Genomic DNA, 22,125 nt, shown 5'->3' with positions numbered 1-22,125 from the left:
GCGGTGCGAAAAAAGCGTGTGCTTCACACAATCGCAAGTGCTCGTCTCCCGTTTTGCCGAGAGACAAGAGACGTATGAGTGAGAGCTTTCGTAATTGTGCGAGAGACAATCGCAGCACTAGCTCTACGGCGCAGGGAGTAATGCACGGTGCTTGGGACTGCGCTTGTCTCCAAACAGAAAAAATCAATTAATAAATTAATTGAAGAGTTTGTGTTTTCGGCAAAGTTGTTAAGCTTGTCAAGGGTTGACAAGTGATGGGTCGTTTGATTCGAATTTTTTGCAATCATGCGTAGTATCAAGCCAAGTGAAAAGCACGGAGACAAGCACCGAGAGAGTGCAGCGTGAGAGACAGGAGAGCTCCAGCGCGCGGCAAAGCAAACGAGTACGCGCAATCGGTTGTGTGTTGCTCCTTCTAGTTTGTTGTGCTGTCTCGTAGCAGAGTGTGCGGCACGCAAAGAGTTTTGAGTCGCACCCTATCCCTGGTTTTCTGTTTGATGGTCGGGTGATCTCCAGGTGGCTTTGTGGATATCTTTACGGGGGAAGAAGGTGCTTCGGACTACCATACCACGGGAGGCTGCAAAGTTTACGCACAGACAAACAGACGTAACACCTTGAACGATTTTCATGAAAATCCATCGCCTAGTTCACACTACCATCACCTGGTGGAAAAGTTGCACGAATCACTGTGTTGTGCAATATCGGAAACAGAAGGCGCTAGTGTGAAACGTCAAACGCATAGAAAAACGATGCGCGCGCCCCTGGTTGTGAAAGCCACAACTATGAAAATTTAAAATGATCGTTAAAAGCGTGGTCGACGGAAATTTCACAAGTGTTACGTCTGTTTGTCTGTGGTTTACGCATCGCTGGCCGTTATCATTCGTTACGGCGTGCAGGCTGTTTCGCCCGATTACCGGTCTGTACATTTCCTCCCTTCCTACCTGCGCGTTCATGTCGCCGACAACGATTTTCACGTCACGCGGCGAGCAACCATCGTATGTTTGCTCTAACTGCGCGTAGAACGCTTCTTTCTTGTCGTCAGGTCTCCCTTCATGTGGGCAGTGGACGTTGATGATGCTGTAGTTGAAGAAACGGCCCTTAACTCTTAATATACACATTCTTGCGTTGATCGGCTGCCACCCGATCACACGTTGTCGCATCTTGCCTGTTCTCAGTTCATTGGTGGTGCCACAGCTTTGGTAGAAGGTAGCCGCTCGATGCCCGCTTTTCCACACTTTCTGTCCAGTCCAACAAAGTTCCTGCAACGCCACGATGTCGAAATTGCGGGGATGTAGTTCGTCGTAGATTATCCTGTCACATCCTGCCAAACCTAGTGACTTGCAATCCCATGTTCCAAGTTTCCAATCGTAGTCCTTATTTCGTCGCGTGGGTCTATGCCGATTGTATCTAGTCGTATTTGCTCCTATGTTATTCGCAATGGGGATTTTTACGGGTGGCTTATTGGGCCTACGCCAACACTCCTGTCTCGCCGGAGGGCCATCGTGCCAGTTCTGTTTAACGTCCCAACCAACACTAGAACGACCACACTGATGGGACTTACGACACATAAGCGATCAGCAGAGAAGTATAAAGGACAGTTTAATTCCAAAACATATGCAGCATTTGGTCAGTGTTAGTTTGCCTTTCAATAAATATATTTACTTTGATAATCCTAAGTACATATGTGAAATGAATTCAATTTGATTTTGTATGAGAACTTATTGGACACGGTGTATGTAAGAAGAATTGATAAAATCCTTCAAAACCTTTTCCATAGTCTTCAACTAAACTGAAGAAAGACTTATTGGCCTATATGCTTTCGGATGCGTCTTGTCTCGCTTCTCCTTTTTCGGTATAAAAATATCTTACAAGTCTCCATTTTGATGGAACGTAATTCAATCTTAAACTAGCCTTGAACATCTCAATTAGTGATGGAACCAACACCGCTTCTCCATTTTGAATCAGTGCTGGAAATATTCCATCAACTCCTGCAGATTTAAAAGGCTGAAAAGATCTTATTGGCCTTCGTGAAGATTTCATCAGCTAAATCTGAGGCGGTGTTTATTGTACTAGTTGACTCCGAAGAGTTTATACTAGGACATCCTTCACCTTCCAGATGATACTATACATTGGAATCCACACTTAGAACCGAACCTGGAAAATGGGTTTCCATCATTAAATCCAAAGTTTCACGAGGAGCTTCATCGTCGCGCTTCAGGTTTTCCAATTCATTTGAATGATCTTTTGCGAGCGTTTTCTGTAATCTTGCAACTACAGGAGTGCTGTTTATGTTTTCACATGCCAGCATCCAAGATTTTCTTTCAGATTTTCGTATTTCGTTGTTGTATTTAGTCAGGGCTTTCCTGTACTGAGTCCAATCTCCCGTTTGTTTCGCTCTATTGAACATTTTACGTGAAAATTTTCTAAGGCGATCCAGTTTAAAGTTCCACCATGGCACATCTCTAGTAGAAGACGATTGTATGGTGGGACAACTTCTGTTAAAGGAATTGATGATACTTTCATTTACCCTTTGAGAAAATGATTCTAACTTTTGGGTTGAATCAATAGTTTCTCCCATTGTAAATGAATGCGTATTCAACAATTCTACATATTGATCCCAGTTTGTCCTCCTGGGATTTCTAAACGCGGTTCTAGAATAATCTCCACCACTCCAATTGAAGATTATGTATTTATGATCAGATAGAGAAATCTCATCTGACACGTGCCAGTTTGTGATCTTGTCAAAGATTGCAGCATTGCACAGTGTTAGATCCAAGACCTCTGGTCTGATAATATTTGAGAAAGTAGGTTTATCTCCATTATTGCAAATGTCTATATTGTTTGAAGACAGATACTCTAATAGTGACTCACCTCGACTGTTAATATCCGAACTACCCCAAAGCGTGTGGTGCACATTGGTGTCAGAGCCAATAATGAAAGATTTGTTGCTCTCTTTACAAAATTGAACAAATGATGCGATCTCAGGAGGAGGTACATCAGGAACATCACCAGGAAAGTAAGCTGAAGCCACAGCGATCTCAGATTTACTCCTAGTGGTTGGTACCTCTACAATGACCGCAACAATGCCCCTTCTGATAAACACTGTAATAGGATAGTATTTTAACGTTTTACGTAATAGGACAGCAGTTCTGGGAGAATCTTGTTGCTCATAATAAAATACTTTACTGTTTTCATGAAAATATGCATTTACCCACTTTTGTTAAGTCTCGGAATTGAGACTTAAGAAAAGTAGCCGATTATCCCGGAGACAAATAAGGTCCACTGCGTCGTTGCTCCGTTTAACACAGTAAGGGCAAAATACTGTGGAGGGTGCCCTGGTGCTCCACAGGCACCGTTAGCGGTTAGCTTTTTATTAGACCCCCCCTAACCATCCATTCCTAGGCTTGGTACGCTTGACACCATGCATTAGGGGTCGCTTGTATGGTGGACTTTTACCACCGGATCAAGCAATCCGTAGTGATATTCTTAGCCAGTTGAATGAACGGCTACCGACACTACACGGCTATCTATTCCACATTCAAAAACAACACGTTGAATATGTTTTTCACAACTGTTCCAGGCTGCACTGTTTTACCACATTTTAAGCGTTTTTTTTACTAGATTTGCACCTCAAATACACCCAGCAATACCACCATCTTTGATACAACGCTATAAAACTAAAGGATTTATAGCGGCTGAAATTACGTTTATAACATCAACTGTTTAGATCTTATACAATTAATAACCCCTCAATTTTCTAATGAGTATTTTTCCCAAATATATAGTGAAGAAAAACAATTGTTTTATTTAAAAGGTTTAGCGTTCTGCAGAGCCAAAGTTGAACCATTTCTGTGGAGATCCGTACATTCTCGTGATCAGTCTCGAAAGGTATGTAACGTGAATAATTTTGTCTTACATATACAGTAAGTACCCGATTTTGTCAGCCCCTGGTTGCATTTTGGGCTGACAAAATCAGGACATTTTTTAAAACATTTTTTTTTATTAATGAAAAATTATTCTGAGCTCGTCAGAGACAGTTGCAGCGAGTGAGGGGTTACAGAGAAAGGTGGGGAGGTACTTTGGGTTCGTTCAAATATTACATATCGCTAATGGAGGGAGAGGGTCCAGCGTTGTGTTACGCTTCATACAAAAATTCAAAACTTCCCTTACATAAATAGTTACGCGGGGGAGGGAGGGGGTCTAAAATTGCCAAATTTTGCATTACGTAATATTTGAACGATCCTTTTGTGGTAAAAAATCGAATTAGTGTTAAGGGCACAGAAAAAAGGGATTTTAATCAATGCTTTTGCTTATTTTTTTTTTGCACTTTACAGTAGAACTATTAAATCTTTTACTTCCTTTTCTTCTTGTCATAACATTCTTACTGGAACATAGCCTTCTCTCAACTTAACCTAGTGGAAGCAAAACTGGTTAGCGCAGCTTAAATCATAACTAAACTTTAGCTGTCAACGAATGAAAATGAACCAACATCTGATTGATGATTGATGACTGATTGATGAATTCAATTTCCAGAGCCTAATCTCTAAAAAATCTCTGGAGAAATCTTTGAAGAATTTTTTGGGGAAATTCCTGGAAAAATTACCCGAGAAATGTCGGGATATAATTCTCAAAGCATTCCTGAAGGAATCCCGTAAGAAGTTTCAGCAAAAACCTTTACAGGAGCTCCGGATAAGTCTCTTAAGTAATTTCTTAAAGAATCCTTACTGCAATCTCCGTAGAAATCCCTAGAGGCATCCCTGGAGGAATTCCTGGAGCATTTTCTGAAAAATCATTCAAAGAATCCCTAATGCAATCTATGAAGACACCTATTTGAGAAATCCATGGAGGAATTCCTGAAAAAATACTGGGGAAATATCTGGAATAGTTGAAGAAGGAATCACAGCAGCAATGTGGTGATAAATTCTAGCATGAATGCAGGAGAATTTCCAACAAGATTTTCTAAAGGAATTTCAGCAGCAATGTCAAAAGATTTTTGTATTGTAATATCAAGAGGTAACCCTGGACAAATCTCAAGAGGGAAATCCATAGAGGATCCTGAGAGGAATTCTTGAAAATCCCTTGGAAAATCACTAGATTTATTCTTCAGTGGGTTGACCCCAGGGGCATGTTCTCCTTCATTTGGAAAATGTGTGCCTTCCGTAGATTTATTCATGGACGGAGTAATTCATATAGGAATTCTTGCAGAAATATCTACAGAAATCTCTGAATACATCACTAGAGGAGTTCCTGTAGAAATTACTGGATAAAGTCCTACAGGAATACCAGCAAAAATTTCAAGAGGAATCTCAGCAGGAGTTCTTGAAGGAATCTCTGGGGGTATCATAGGAAGAATGCATGTACTTACAATTTATAGGGAAATGTCTGAAAGGGTTCTTAAAAAATTTCCAGAAATATTCTTGGAGGTACTCCAGTAGAAGTTCCTGGACTATCAAAGCAGATATGTATGGAGACATCCCAGCAGGATTTCTTGAAAGAATCGCTAGGAAAACCCCTGGATAAATCCACGTGGCAATTGTAGGAGGCATTATTGGAGAAATCCTTGAAGAAACCCCTGGATACATCTGGAGCAACATTTGAAAAGGGCATACAAGCATTGGTAAACAATGACTTTACACATCGCTCCTGAGCCCCCATCAGCTTATTCACAAAAACTAAGACCGTTATCAGATAGAGCAAACATCGATCTTTCGGATAACGGTGTTCATTTGCGTGGGCGGGCTTCTGTTATGCCCTACGGAGCGTTTTCGAAAAAAGACACAAGACCACTTGGGCCCTTTTCAAATGTGCCCCTCCAGACATGTAGGAGTTTATGTAAAAAATTGGAAAAAGTCCTGCAGGTATACCAGCAAGATTTTTTGGAAGAATCCTAGCAGGAGTTCCTGAACGAATTTCAAGGGAAGCTTCTGAAGGAATCACAGGAGGAATGCCTGGAAACATCCTAAAGAGAAACATCTGAATGAATCGTTATTGAGCCCCCGAGAGAATTTCTTTAAGAACTTCCGACGGAATTCTAGGAGAAACAGCATCAAAAATACTTACAAGAAACGAAGCAACAATTCTTGAAAAAATCGCAATAAGAATTTCTGGGGGAATCCGACCTCGAATTCCTTAATGGATTCTAATGAATAAATTCCTGGAAGAATTTCAACAGCAATTTTTTAAGCAATCCAAAAATCTACAACATAAATCTCATAATAAATTTCTGGAGCAAACCTAACGAGTAAACCTAGGGGAATCCCAGATATGCCGGAAAGAATAAGTGAATTGGTAGACTTGTAATCACAACAACAGGCAGTGTTATTGTTTGTTCTGTTCCAGAGGAAACTAAGAAGAATTTTTTTCTCAGCTTCACAGCTAAGAAGAATAGTTTTTAAGCCCATATAGCCGATGTGGTGAGCGCACGTGTAATCAGCAAAACTATGCTGAGAGTGGCGGGTTCGATTCCTGGTTTCATAATCGACATTTTCTTAACTACCTTGTGTATAACATATTTGCATGACCCACACGATATACATATGCAAAATAGACATTGGCTGTGGGGAATCAAAGTTAATAATTTTGAAAGTTCTTATAAAATACTAAGCTGAGGAGCAGGCTGTGTACCAGCAGGAACGTTACGCCAAAAAGAAAGAGAGCGGGAATTTTTCAGCAATTTGAAACGACATTGGTTTAAAACATTGGCAAGTGTTTTGTGTTAAAACTGGCATAAGTATGTTAGTTTGCAAAAAAGTTTGACCGTTTTCAAAAGTTACACGAGATTTGTTGATTTTGTAATTTTTATATGACGCCTAAAGCCATCAACTGAATTAATATTGATTAAAAAATTTAAATGCTGAATGAGAAAAACTTTTTTTCTAGGTACTTCAAAAAAGGCTGACAAAATCGGGTCAAAAAGCTGACAAAATCGGGTCCCCACTGTAGTACACAATGAAAATAAAACATGTTACACATGAACAATAGTCCATTTTACTAACCGATTTTATGAATGAAAATTTGACAGAAGGTAGTGTCACTACCACTTGAATATCAATAACATTTATCAACGTTTCGTAAACTAAATGTTTCTTGAACAAAAACGAAATTCAAAATGATTCGCAAAAGCTTAATTCTGCAAAGGCCTTTTGAGTAATGTCCCTGTCGAACATCTTCAAGTTTTTAACTATTCTTGAAAGCTCCATTTCCTCATCGAAAAGCTCTCTTTACACCGTCCTAAGCTCTATGATGCTGATGGCCATTGATGGAGTAATCTTCCCCGCACGCATACAAACCGCGACGGCAGTCGTCACACGAACACCCACAACGTGAACCCCACGATATCGTTGAAAACAAATCCCCAAACAGCCATAAGTTCCTCTCACTGTGGGAGAGAATGTGCAATTTACTGTGGGAGAGAATTTTCCTCTGTATGCGACACGGTGAGCTTGAGAGCTGGGTGGGAGTCACGAGAGTTGACTCCGATCACGGATGTCTATCCACCCTCCTATCGCCGCCGCCGCCGCCGCTGCCAGCAGAAACTGTGGTGGAAAAGGCAGAAAATTTTCTCACCCAGCAGGAGCAGCAGCAGCAGCAGCAGCAGCAAAGGACAGCACGAAAGTTTAGTGAGTGGGTGACAGCAATGTGGATCAGAAGCCAATTCAGCGAAACATTTTCATCGCCAGTCGAGTGAGTCCGTGTGCGGTTTCGGATTGAATTTTTTGGCTTTTCTGAGTTTAATTGGTGCAGGTGGAAAACGGTCAATTCCGGTGAAAGTCCGCGCGAGTTTGTTCCGGTTCAAATCGAGGTGTTCGGATCTTCGTGGGGCAGGTTGGTCAGAATTGCAAAGGAAGCACCTGGGCTTAGTTCGAGTGTCGATCCGAGGAAACTGCAGATTGCTGGAAAATTGGAGTGTTGCAGTGCGAAAAACCGTGCCAGTTCTTCGTTGTCCGTAATATTGCAAATTTCTTCGAGTGAAAGTAAGCAAAAGTTAATTACATGAAATTTAAATTAGGGCTGTTCGTTTGAGGGAAAAGCTTGTCGATTCGAGGTGGTGTGGTGCTGGAGAAAAGAAGGAAAATTACCAAGCAAATGTTCCTTTAATTTAATTATCTAATCGTGCGGGTGTGTGCGAGCTTCGGGGAGCATCTTCGCGCTGCTGCCCTAGTCGAGAAATGGCAAAGAAAGAAAAATCGAAGATTTTCAAGGTTTTCCTCGTAGAGTGTGTTGCAATTAGGCTGGCCCAATGTGTACGAAACGACGGAATTAGAATCTTGCGGCAGTTTATTGGAGTAGGCATGCCTAGAAATATTTTTTGGAAGTTTTGTAATATTCGGCTCACTGAAAATCATAAGTAAACGGCCTGGTGTTAGTATGTAATGCTAAAAAAAACTACCAAATGTATTTTAAAGCAGTTTTACAATGACGGTTTCACATTTTTGTCTATAAGCTAGGGCTGTAATCAACAAACTGACTTTGTTTCCAAAATTAAGATTTTAATTACCATTGTAACAAAAATCACCATCTGGGGAATTTTAATTCCGCCCTCCTTAATATAATAAAATCATATGAGGGATATCAGTATGGCCTCGGACGTTGTGATCCGGCCCCAGCTAAAAGCTAAACAGAAATTTATTAGTTTACGATTACCGAGCCCAAGTAACATTTTTAGTTTTCTTATAGCTCAGAAGCTGTTGTTACAATCAAACCGATAAAACTCACTACAAAGCTTAGTAATCCTAACAGCTCTAACAAACCCGTGAAAAATCCATATAAAGCCCGAAAGGGCCCACCTACAGGAGGTTGTTAGAACCATTCCTTAAGACGTTTCTCAAGCTACTTGATTTTGTGTCATATTCTTGTAGTCTACTAGACAGCTTTCCCGGGTAGAGGTGAATGGCAAACCAAAAACAAAAGAATAACAAATTTTATTGTCATAACTTATCTTATCATTCATGAGTTCTTCATGAAGAGCTTAAAACAACATGTGAATAGCATAATATGATATCATATCAAAATATTCCATTCGCTTGTCATTTTAAAATTTGGAAGAATAACTACTGAATGTCTTATTTTGCTATCATAACAAATTTTGCAATTGGTGAGATATTGTTGACCTTTTGCGAGTTTGATGAACTCGTAGTTTTGGCACTTATCAAGAACAACATAATGACAAAATTTGAATTTTGATTATTCTAATGGTAAATTTTGATATTTGTTTGCAATTACTTTCCATCCAAAAAACTTATAAGTTTTCATTTTATTATTTTAATAAGCAACTTAATATACCCTTCTTTTGGATGACAAGGGAATAACTAATTTTGATATTGTTCTATTTTCAATAACTCAATAATGGTATATTTTGCAATTCTCTATCTTAATTTTTTTGTTCTTGGTTTGCCATTGTAATGTCAAAATTTGACATTCTTTAGTTATTTTATCGAACAATGTCAGTTATTATTTTTGCCCTTTTGTCACTTATTTCAAACAAACCAATGACAAATTTTACCATTCAGTAATTCTTTTTAAATGGTAAAACTTGCAATTGTTTTGTAATTCTTTTCTGCCCGGGTTGTTAAGCTCTGTTGTGTAGGTTGCAAGAAGATCAACAAGCCGTAACAAAGTTCGAAAAATGTCTTGAATGAACGATTAAAACCAATAATTAAAACCAATCTGAAACTTAAGTCAATAAATATAATTGAATGAATTTCAAATAATTAATGATGAAAAAACAAATTTATATCGGTCAGCCGTGTCAATTATATGCAGTTGCAAATTTGTATAGAGAAAAACTCTGTTTCCATGACAGAAAAACTCATGCCATAAAAAAATTATCGGTATAATGTAATAAATTGCTGCTAAATGAGATGAAGCGCCATGCCCTTTTGCAGTTTTTGTTATACTTAAAATATCAATTTTAGTTTTGCTTGCAAAATTATACATCCCAAATCCACTCAAACATCAACATGGCGTACACAATTTGCAAGCAGGAGTAGAAAATCGTGAGAAAAGTATGGATACTGTCAAGTTAAATCCTCTTGGATTTATTTGAGACTGTTTAAGATTAGTTAGCGTAGAAGTAACATGTTCTAGAGCTGCTATTCTTCATGAATACGGAACAAAGACTTGCATACACCTATTTATTCTTAACGCATAATTATAAGCGCTACTCAAACACTGTTAGGTTCTAAGAAGAAGTGGGTTCAAACTGAATACTCTTAAGAACTCACCGCTTGAACGGGAGCCAAAAATGTAAACAAACTGCAAAATTTGTATATTCGTCAGATTGTTAGTAGTGTTTTGTGATTTTTCGAGGTGTTTTTGTCTGCTCGTGTGTATGGTAAGTTCTTTGATGATAATTAATCTTACACCGGCTGTTTCTGTGTACAAATAAAAGTTGTGCACTACTGCGATGTCGGACCTAGAGCAAAAGATGCAATTCACACCAGTGCAGTGCCACAACCCATCAGTTGCCTCGGGAATTCCGGTTAGAATCGGAAGCCTAGCTAGAAAAATTAAGCCTGCCCGAGGTTTTTTTTAATCAGGTTGACATCAAATCGAATGAAAAAAAAATAATTATACCTGCCAAATTACTTTTACATTTGCCAGCATTAAATATGTTGGTCAAAATAAAATCATATTGCAGTAACACTCTGAAACCAGCTTTAATGCTTCCAGTCAGTGGTTGTTCCGAAAAGGTTTAAAATTATTTTATCACGACTTTATGCAATCTATCAGGATTTATAACCGATAAGATATGACATGCATGCGGCTTTGAAGGAAGTTTTAGGTTTAAGTTTTAATACACACTTTACAGTTCTCTTACAATGAAGTTTTTGCTTGGCAGAAAGACTAACAGATAAGTTTTATTCTATGAACGTATAGATATCTACAAATTGTTTTAAAGTTGCTTGTTTCGTTAAAGCTTTCGTTAAATCTATGACAAAACCTCAATAAATAATGTCTAAGAGCAGAAATCATAGAAATTGTTACTTGGGAGGTTTGTTCATATAAACTTAATTTTTTTTTGTGCAAACTATCCCAGAAAGGTAGGATCGTATCCTCTCAATGAATTCTATTTGTATAATGTTTTGGTTTATGAGTATTAAATCAATTAATTTCCAATTCCTTGAATTCAACAAATATGTATGGTATGTGTGGGCAAGATGGGTCAGTGCCGTTTTCAATAATCTTCCCAGATGACCGACGACGTGGATCCACTAGAAAATAATATAAAACTAGTAATTAAACCATACAGTCGATCAATTATCAGAAAATGATATATTTATTTAAAAATTCTTTACGTACCTGGCACATACAATTTTTTTTTCGTTATACTCCTTATGTAGTTACAGGGGGTGGCCAAAATGTTTGGGATAGGCAACTTGTTTTTCACTCACAAAAAAGTTCAACATGCTGTAACTTTTCATGAAATGCATCAAACATTCTCAAATTTTTACTGCTTGTCAACCTATTATATGTGCATCATTGTTACAAATTTGAGCCCGATTGGATAATCTTTGCCGAAGCTAGAACCGTTTTCGTAAAACCCTATTTTTCAGACAGCTTATTTTTGAACTGTCATATCTCAGAAACCAGTGAACCGATTTGAATGAAATTTTGAACATTTATCAACAATATATTAGTGCTTCACAAGTTATTAAAACATAGGTACTTTTTGAACATTTAAAAAAGTTATCATGGATTGACACTTTTTGGATTTTTCTCAAAAAATTGTATTTTTTTGCATCAATGTCGTTAAATTTTAGTTTTGACATCCAAAGAAATTTTACTTCTGTTCTCAAGATATCTCTAATAAGATATATTAGAGCCTATCTGAACACATTTAGTAATTTTTGTGTGGTATTGTAAATTTGGCCTTCTTTCCTCTATATGGGTGAAAATGTCAAACCGGTATAACTTTATTCGTCGTGAGAAAATATTACATTTTATAATGTCGCATGAAGTATCAATATATTGTTGGTAAACGTTAAAAATTGTATTCGATTTGGTTCACTGGTTTCGTTCGGAGACATTACAGTTCAAAAATTTTTTGTCTAAAAAATAGTGTTTTAGAATGGTTCTAGCTTCGCGAAAGATTAACCAATCGAGCCCAAATTTGTACCAGTGATACACATATAATAGGTTGATAAACAGTCATAATTTGAGAATTTTTGATACACTCTATGAAAAGTTACAGCATGTTGAATATTTTTGAGAGAGAAAAAAAGTTGCCTATCCCAAACATTTTGGCCACCCCCTGTATATTCCATATAACTACGTGTAATTTGTAGGCGGGGCAAGATGGGTCACCCTTCATTTTCGACATGTTTGCAAAGTTTTTGCAAATGTTTTATTTGTCATTGAAAGGCTATTCTGTGACCAACATTATCGAAGCGATTGGAGCGCTGAAAATGTGTGTACCTGATTTTAAAATATTTTTATGCAAAAAACATTCGTTTTTGAAGGCCGCTTATGCACAGCAAATATTTTTTTAATATCCAGGCGCGTAATTTCTGGCGATTCATAGTGTTTTATTTTGCCGATTTCGTGCGCTTTTTATTAATTATCAATATTTATTAAAGACACATTACCACTTATGTGGCATTCGTGTCTGAAACGTGCGCTTTTTTAATAACTTTTCAACCGTTGATTTTTGCGATATAGTTTCTTCGGAGAAGTTTCTACATTAGACAAAGCGCATTTTTTGACATAAAGAGTTGGATGATCAATCCACCTATGAATAAGATGAAACAAATATTTTTTCAAAAAATGCAGATAGACGTTTGATGTCAAAGACGTCATAATGCTAAATCTCATAGTTTACGAGATATAATGCGTTGTATGTGCATGACCCATAGTAATAATATAATTCATCATAACATTTTAACGGGATTTTTTTAATTTTTTTGCGTCTTCTACAAAGTTGTTTGGAATGTAAAAATACATGTTTTTGCTGAACATCTAAAAACGCTAGCTTTTGAAATAACAAAGTAATTTACAAATTACTGATTTTTATAGGGAAACTTTGAACTCGTGTAACTGCTTTCGGTGCAAAATGGCACAGAGAACCGTTTCGAATAATGAAACAACTATATTTCTACTTGATGAAAATGGCTTGAACTTTTGTATGCAGGTGTATGCTTTATGTGTTATGGTGAATAAACAAACAATTATCAAAAATAGAAATGATTGAATAACTCCTTCATTTAACGAGATAGAATGTCGCACTGTTCAGCAAAATTGTGTATTTTTGTATGCTTAACAACTTTCTAGAATATGGAAAACAATTGTAGAAAATCTTGGTAAAAAGCTATGATTATTTTAACGAGTTATAAAAAATGAACATACATATTACAAAATCACTGTAACGTTTGTAAATTGTTGTGAACATTTTGTCAGTTTATTTTGTAAGTTATACTGAGGTTTGTACATCTGTCCCTGATTTTTAATGTGCATTTGTAGCGCTCCAAACATTTCAGGAGCGATCCAGATGCTGCGAACTAAAAGGTGAACTGCCAAACAAAATACAATTGTAGGATGACTGATGGACCAAGAACAATTATTCGTTCGTATCTAGTTCCCAAATGTGGGGCCCAAAACGGAAAATAAAATGAGCTTTCGTAAGGTTCCAATTTATCCGTTACATCACTCAGAAACTTATCTTTATTGTTACTTTTAATCCAGATTTTTACATTACTTCCATGTTCTGCAAAATTGTTGAGCATATAACAATACACAATTTTGTAGAACATTGCTGCGACATTCTATCTTGTTAAATGAAGAAGTTATTAAATAATTCTAATATTTGATAATTGTTTGTTTATTCACCATAATACATATAGTATACACTTGCATATAAAAGTTCAAGCCATTTTCATAAAGTAGAAGACACATTCTACCGTGACGTTACAACGATTTGACGCCTTTTTGGTCAGAGTTTTCACTATAACTCGTAAATTCGACCGTAAACCCTCAAATATTTTTGCATATTTGGATTCCTTGTAAAATTTTCAATAATTATGATCTGTTGAACAGTTAGTTGTTATCGATAAAAAATGATAAAAATGGGAATGAGTAGCGTGACGTTACAACGTTGTAACGTCACGCTACTTATTCCCATTTTTAACATACTTTTCAAATGAAAACTAACTGTTCAACAGATGAAACTTATTGGAAATTTTACAAGGAATCCGAATACGCAAAAATATATTTGAGGATTTACGGTCGTATTTATGAGTTGTAGTGAAAAATCTGACCAAAAAGGCGTCAAAATTTTGTAACGTCACGGTAGAATGTGTCAGAAATATAGTTGTTCCAGTATTCGAAACGGTTCTCTGCGCCATTTTGCGCCGAAAGCAGTTAGACGAATTTAAAGTTACCCTATAAAAATCAGTAATTTGTTACTAACTTTGTTATTCCAAAAGCTAGCGTTTTTCGATGATCTGCAAAAACATGTATTTTTACATTCCAAACTACTTTGTAGAAGACGCAAAAAATGTAAAAATTCCCTTTAAAAAGTGATGATGAAATATGTTACTTCTAGGGGTCATGCACATACAACGCAATATATATCGTAAAGTATGAGACTTAGCACTATGACGTCTTTGGCAAAGTTGTTCATAATTGCATTTTGCACAATTTTGCCAAAGACATCAAACGTCTATCTGCATTTTAAACAATTTTTGCCTTTCTCGTACACTAAGTGTACTGGAAAGGCTATATGTTCACTCCAAAAACGACTTTTTGATAGAAGGCTCGGAGGGTCAAGTCACATATACCAATCAACTCAGCTCGACGAATTGAGGTGATGTCTGTGTGTGTGTATGTGTGTGTGTGTGTATGTGTGTGTACAAATAAACTCACATCACTTTTTGGCAGTAAACCTCAACCGATTTTAATGACCGACGGTTCATTCGACGCGGAATCTGGTCCCATTGTTTCCTATTGAAAATGGTTCGGATCGGTCCAGCCGTTCCGGAGTTATGGCCATTTACGTGTTCCGGACCAGTACCCTTGGAAGGGGCCATACATAAAAATGTACCAAACACATGCATGCGACACATCAAACTGCGGCATTTTGGATAACCTGATGAACAGTCAGCAAGAAAATAGTCTCAGACCATATCTGAACCGGTAGTGTTCCGGAACCGGTTCCGGGAGTCCCGCCGGAAGTGGCCAAATATGAAAGTGAACCAAATCCATGCATGCGATACATCAAATTGCGGCATTTTGGGTAACCTGATGAACAGTCAGCAAGAAAACAGTCTCAGACCATATATGAACCGGAAGTGTTCCGGAACCGGTTCCGGATGTCCCACTGGAAGTGGTCATATATAAAAGTGATCCAAACCCATGCATGCGGCACATCAAACTACGGCATTTTCGATAACCTGATGAGCAGTTAGCAAGAAAACAGTCTTAGACCTTATATGAACCGGTAGTGTTTTAGAACCGGTTCCGGGTGTTCCGCCGGAAGTGGCCGTATATAAAAGTTGACAAAACTCCTGCATGCGGCAAATCAAATCACGGCTTTTTCGACAACTTGATGACCGGTTATTGAGGAAGTAGGCTAAGACCACATTATGGACTGTCAGTAGTGCCGAAACTAGTTCCCTCCGAAAGCGGCTAAATATAAAATTGAACCAAACCCATGGCTTTTTTGATAACCTAATAAACTTTAGCAAGCAAATAGGCTCAGACTATTTAAGAGACTATCGGTAGTGTTTCGCAACCGGTTCCGGGCCGGAAGTGACACCAAACCCATGCATGCGATACCTCAAATCACGGCTTTTTAGGTAACATGATGAACAGTTGCAAGAAAATAGACGCAAGCCCTATCAGTGTGTTACGGAACTGATTACGGGTGTCCCGCCAGAAATGATCAAATGTAAAAGAGAACCAAACATGCGACATATCGATGACTTTTTCAGTAACAAGATAAACGGTTAACCAACAAATAATCTCAGACCATATTTGGGAGAACCGGTAGTGTTCCAGAACTGGTGACAAGACGAGTAACGCGTCGGAAGTGGTAAAATATAGAAAGGAACTAAACCATAGCGGCGTTTTTTGATAATCTGATGAACGGTCAACAAGAAAATAGTGAGTAGTGCGCGGTAGTTCGGCAGCAGCAGCAAAGTTTCGCGCGCTCGCTTTGCTAGAATTTTGCGATTTTCTTTCCCCTTCTCTCTGCGGGGCTCCGACGACGGGACGCCAAGCAGTCAGTAGTGTGCGGTAGTTCGGCAGCAGCAGCAAAGTTTCGCGCGCTCGCTTTGCTAGATTTTTGCGATTTTCTTTCCCCTTCTCTCTGCGGGGCTCCGACGACGGGACGCCAAGCAGTCAGTAGTGTGCGGTAGTTCGGCAGCAGCAAAGCTTCGCGCGCTCGCTTTGCTAGATTTTTGCGATTTTCTTTCCCCTTCTCTCTGCGGGGCTCCGACGACGGGACGCCAAGCAGTCAGTAGTGTGCGGTAGTTCGGCAGCAGCAAAGCTTCGCGCGCTCGCTTTGCTAGATTTTTGCGATTTTCTTTCCCCTTCTCTCTGCGGGGCTCCGACGACGGGACGCCAAGCAGTCAGTAGTGCGCGGTAGTTCGGCAGCAGCAGCAAAGTTTCGCGCGCTCGCTTTGCTAGATTTTTGCGATTTTCTTTCCCCTTCTCTCTGCGGGGCTCCGACGACGGGACGCCAAGCAGTCAGTAGTGTGCGGTAGTTCGGCAGCAGCAAAGCTTCGCGCGCTCGCTTTGCTAGATTTTTGCGATTTTCTTTCCCCTTCTCTCTGCGGGGCTCCGACGACGGGACGCCAAGCAGTCAGTAGTGTGCGGTAGTTCGGCAGCAGCAAAGCTTCGCGCGCTCGCTTTGCTAGATTTTTGCGATTTTCTTTCCCCTTCTCTCTGCGGGGCTCCGACGACGGGACGCCAAGCAGTCAGTAGTGCGCGGTAGTTCGGCAGCAGCAGCAAAGTTTCGCGCGCTCGCTTTGCTAGATTTTTGCGATTTTCTTTCCCCTTCTCTCTGCGGGGCTCCGACGACGGGACGCCAAGCAGTCAGTAGTGTGCGGTAGTTCGGCAGCAGCAAAGCTTCGCGCGCTCGCTTTGCTAGATTTTTGCGATTTTCTTTCCCCTTCTCTCTGCGGGGCTCCGACGACGGGACGCCAAGCAGTCAGTAGTGTGCGGTAGTTCGGCAGCAGCAAAGCTTCGCGCGCTCGCTTTGCTAGATTTTTGCGATTTTCTTTCCCCTTCTCTCTGCGGGGCTCCGACGACGGGACGCCAAGCAGTCAGTAGTGTGCGGTAGTTCGGCAGCAGCAGCAAAGTTTCGCGCGCTCGCTTTGCTAGATTTTTGCGATTTTCTTTCCCCTTCTCTCTGCGGGGCTCCGACGACGGGACGCCAAGCAGTCAGTAGTGTGCGGTAGTTCGGCAGCAGCAAAGTTTCGCGCGCTCGCTTTGCTAGAATTTTGCGATTTTTTTTCCTCTTCCCTCTGCGGGGCTCCGACGACGGGACGCCAAGCAGTCAGTAGTGTGCGGTAGTTCGGCAGCAGCAGCAAAGTTTCGCGCGCTCGCTTTGCTAGATTTTTGTGATTTTCTTTCCCCTTCTCTCTGCGGGGCTCCGACGACGGGACGCCAAGCAGTCAGTAGTGTGCGGTAGTTCGGCAGCAGCAAAGCTTCGCGCGCTCGCTTTGCTAGATTTTTGCGATTTTCTTTCCCCTTCTCTCTGCGGGGCTCCGACGACGGGACGCCAAGCAGTCAGTAGCAAGGTATTTATATAATGGAAGGTTAAGCAGGTCGTTTAGTTTGTGGGGAAAAGCAGAGGAAGCCAAATTTCAAAGGAATTTGCTGAGGGGGGGTGTTTGTTTTCAGAATTTCTCACGGTGAAAAAATAATGGCCGCTCAGCCAGTTTTGACATCTAAGACTACCTTAGAATATGTAAATACCTTGGTCAGTAGTGTGCGGTAGTTCGGCAGCAGCAAAGTTTCGCGCGCTCGCTTTGCTAGAATTTTGCGATTTTTTTTCCTCTTCCCTCTGCGGGGCTCCGACGACGGGACGCCAAGCAGTCAATAGTGTGCGGTAGTTCGGCAGCAGCAAAGTTTTGCGCGCTCGCTTTGCTAGATTTTTGCGATTTTTTTTTCCTCTTCCCTCTGCGGGGCTCCGGGTATAACTTTTTTCACAGCCGTCGGATCACTTCGCGGTTTTCGACAAACTTGTTTGGCATATAGTCACCTACAATAATACCAAAGGGTTTGATTATTGAACGCTTACAGCGCCACCTAGCGGCAAAATTCAAAAACTTAAAAATTCTGCATACATTTGGCCAAGTTTCCCCATACAAACTTCAAGCGTTTTGAGCGCCCCCTTAGGCTCAACCGATTTTGCTCAAATTTTGAACGTAGCTTCTGGGAGTCCAAAACAACTTCAGGAGGTAAGACTTGGCATTTTTCGAAATTTTTGTTTTTCATATAAGTGTGGGCCACCCTAATGTACATCCTGATTAGCACCGGAAAGTATCAACAAACCCATTCCAGCAGATACCTAGAAGCAGTATCATATTTATCATCTACCTTCTAACTCGGTGATATAGCCGAGAGGTAAGGGAAATGTCTCACAATCAGCCGGTCAGTGTATGAATTCATGCCATGATTCATCTATCGATGCGGTTCTAGCGATTGCTAGACCCCCTTTCAAGCTGCGAGGCTAATTTGCTGCGTGGAAATGATCTAATTTTTAAATCAGTTTTACGACGCGACTGATGTGCAGCGAAAATGATGTGATGTTACAAGATTTTTTTTGCTGTTTGGCTGTCTGAACAAAAATCTTCTAGTTCTTGGAATAAACTACCAATATGTTTCAACACTGTATTCATGTAATCTATGCATATGTGTAGTAGCTTAGATGTATTGAGAAGAATTAGAAGATACAGTATTTTGTTGGAAAAATAGAGTTTTCTGTTAGCTGACCCATCTTAGCCCCAGTATAGGGTGAGTCGATAATTATTGTGCCATTAGCCCAGTTTCTCTGTAGAGTATATTGTTTGCATCTGTGTAATTGTACAGTTGTCAGTGATATTCCGCTAAAGATGGAATACAATCAGCTAACCGATTGCAAAATGATTTTTTACACTCGCATGGGTGTCATATCGCCTCTTTTGGAAATTTATAAATTTACATCGTCGGATCATTTCAAGGTTCGTTTATAGGTTTCAGAAAGAATTGTCAGTGGACCATAAGCTTGGAGATGGATAAAAATCCAGCGTTTCTTACAATTTGACCTACGAATCTGATTGAACTCGAACGATATTTGGTCCTAAATAGTCGTGTGCGGACTGTAACAAAGCCTAGATCGGAGTATTAGGTAATCGATTCATCTAAATATCAGCTTACGGACTCGCCGAATATGCTACCAATCACTTCGGTGTTGAAACGATTAACCCTTGGCGGATCGTGCTGAGGTTTTGATGCCGTGGCCGATACTTGAAAAAGGTTTCCCAAGTGTTCAAACCAGCGTTTCAACTGGTCAGCCAGGTCGGTCAATAACTGTCCAGATGTGTCTTTCACGGGCATCGTAGCATTCATCTTAGTCCCATCAAGGCGACGAGAAACATCGTAGAGGAGACGGATGTCACCGGTGTTTACGACTTTCTTGCCTTCGTCGGCTAGGGAGTCCGCCCACGCTCGTTTGTCCCGTCTACAAAAGCGTTTCACTTCCTTCTCGAGAGCCGAATAGCGCTGACGGGCTACGGCTTTGGCTCCTCGTGTTTTCGCTCGCTCTATCGCGGCTTTAGCGTCTCTTCGCTCCTCTATCTTCCATCAGGTGTCATTTGTGATCCACTGCTTTCTCTGGGTGCGTAGCTCACCCACATTATTCTCGCTGGTGACGATGAAGGCGTTCTTGATGGCGCTCCATTGGTCTTCTACGCTTCCACCGTCCGGAATATCCGCAGCACGGGTCTATAGCTCCTCGATGAAGGACCTTTTCACCGCAACGTCTTCCAGTCGACGTATGTTGAACAGGTGCCCGATTTTCTCCTCCTGGATCCTAGCAATGTGCAGCCGGATCTCGCCGATTAGGAGATGATGGTCGGACGCAATGTTGGTGCTACGTTCGTTCGGCTCCGTCTCCATTTTCGGCTGATGCAGATGTGTCACTTTGTGCACTGGTCGATGAGGAAAGAGCGATCCACCAATCACCATGTCATTGTTGCCACAAAACTCTACAAACCCAACTAACAATGATAGCTGAATAACAGCTTGATCAGCTAATATTTTCGAAATCAAGCTGAAGAGAAGATTGTTCATCTGTTATACAGCAACAATGTTTGTTGGAAACAGCTCTCCGTTCTCGGTCATTTCTCCGAGACCATGGCGTCCCATGACGTGCTCATAGCCCGAGTTGTCGGAACCAACCTTCGCGTTGAAGTCGCCCATGAGGATCTTGATATCACCTTTTGGAATCTTATTCACGACAGCAGTCAGTTGGCGGTAAAAGTTCTCTTTGTCTTGCATTTCGGCAGCATCGGTTGACGCGTAACATTGGATCTTGGTAAGGTTTCGAACCCGTGTTTTGAATCTGGCTACAATTATCCTCTCATTAATAGGTTCCCACTTCATGAGCGCAGCGTGGGCGCGAGCGCTGAGCAGGAAACCAACTCCACGGTGGCGAGGAGTGTGTTCCCCTCGTAGGCCAGAGTATAGCAGAATTTGATCCGACGCCAATCTGTGTTCTCCAAAGTTCGGCCAACGAACTTCGCTCAGTCCTAGGATCTCAATCCTTACACGGCATGCCTCTTTGGGTAGTTGTGCTAGTTTAGTCTGCTGGGCTAGGGTTAATACATTCCAAATTCCGATTCTTGTCCGTTGTTTCACGTTAGTCACGTAGTCTTTCATTATTGGTTGCTTTAACGTTTTTTTGGGTTTCGGGAACAGTAGGTTATTGGACTATGGTCCCCTATCCACCGTGGTTGGGCTCCCACCTTAGGTATAGCTTCCGATGGAGGGGCATTTCATACTCAGCCGCTGGATGCCAGAACAGAGACTGCTTGAACCGCTCCTCCTTGGTGAACTAACGCTCGGGACGTACCTCCTCGATCTAGCTGAAGTCAGAAGCACAACAGTGCCCAGGCTGCACTACCAGCTATGCACACAACTCTTAGCTGGTGGTCTTCGTCATGGCTTGACCCGTGGAAGCATGAGTTAGGAACATGTTGGACGCTCTCCTTATCGACTCCCCGTTTTGCAGCCCAAATACCTGATAGGAATGACAGGAATACCTTCGAAATTTCTCTGAGATATCCTTCAGGAATTCTACCAGGGGATGCGTTAGAAAATTCCAAAGTTTTTAAAGATTATCCCAGAAATTAATTTCAGAACTCCTTTTTTCCAAAATTGCTCCATGGAACTCTTTAGGAAATTCTCCAGAAGCTCCATTCAGAAGGTCTTCCACAGATTACTTTTGAAACTTTTTTTAGAACATCTTCCATGGCGAGAGACGAACCAGCCAAGAGCTGAGAGGCATTTTTGGACTTGGAGGAATTTTAGGTGGCTACACGGGCTCTCAGATCAGTTCCATGGGATTTTGGATGAAGGGGGGTCGATTTCAGAAGCGCTTCAAGGCGTTTTAAGGCGTTTTGGGGCGTTTCGAAGCTTTCGAAGCAGTTTTAGGATCAGGTATCAGGTATCAGAAGGCCGGCTCCAGAGGCACGTTATCCTCCATTTGGGACATTTGTGCCATCGCCAAAATAACAGCCTATTTCATCATCTACCTGAGGGAAAAGGAAGGAAAAAGGATTTGGATGGGGATAGGGACAGGTAGGGAAATAGGAAAAATACCCTGGAAGAGGGTACTAACGCACAAGCGTACCACAATGGGTTCAAACAGCGCCCTGAAAAGGGCACTGTAATTACGCATAAAGCGAAAGAGAGCCTATAGCTCTTTACCACAGCGGGTCAAGAACAACAGAACGTCCTGAAGATTCAGGTTTCTGAAGTCAGTTTCACTTAATAAGTGTTTACCGAATACTCGGAAACGCAGTTGCGCGAAAACTGGACAGTTACATATCAAATGATACGAAGTTCCATAATCGGATTCACAGCTATCACAGGCAAATGAATCAGCTTGCTGAATATTCGCCATGTGATAGCTGAGTCGGCAGT

This window comes from Aedes albopictus, chromosome 2, assembly GCF_035046485.1.
Source record: "Aedes albopictus strain Foshan chromosome 2, AalbF5, whole genome shotgun sequence".
Taxonomy (NCBI): Eukaryota; Metazoa; Arthropoda; class Insecta; order Diptera; family Culicidae; genus Aedes; species Aedes albopictus.
Note: the sequence above shows the minus strand (reverse complement) of the source record.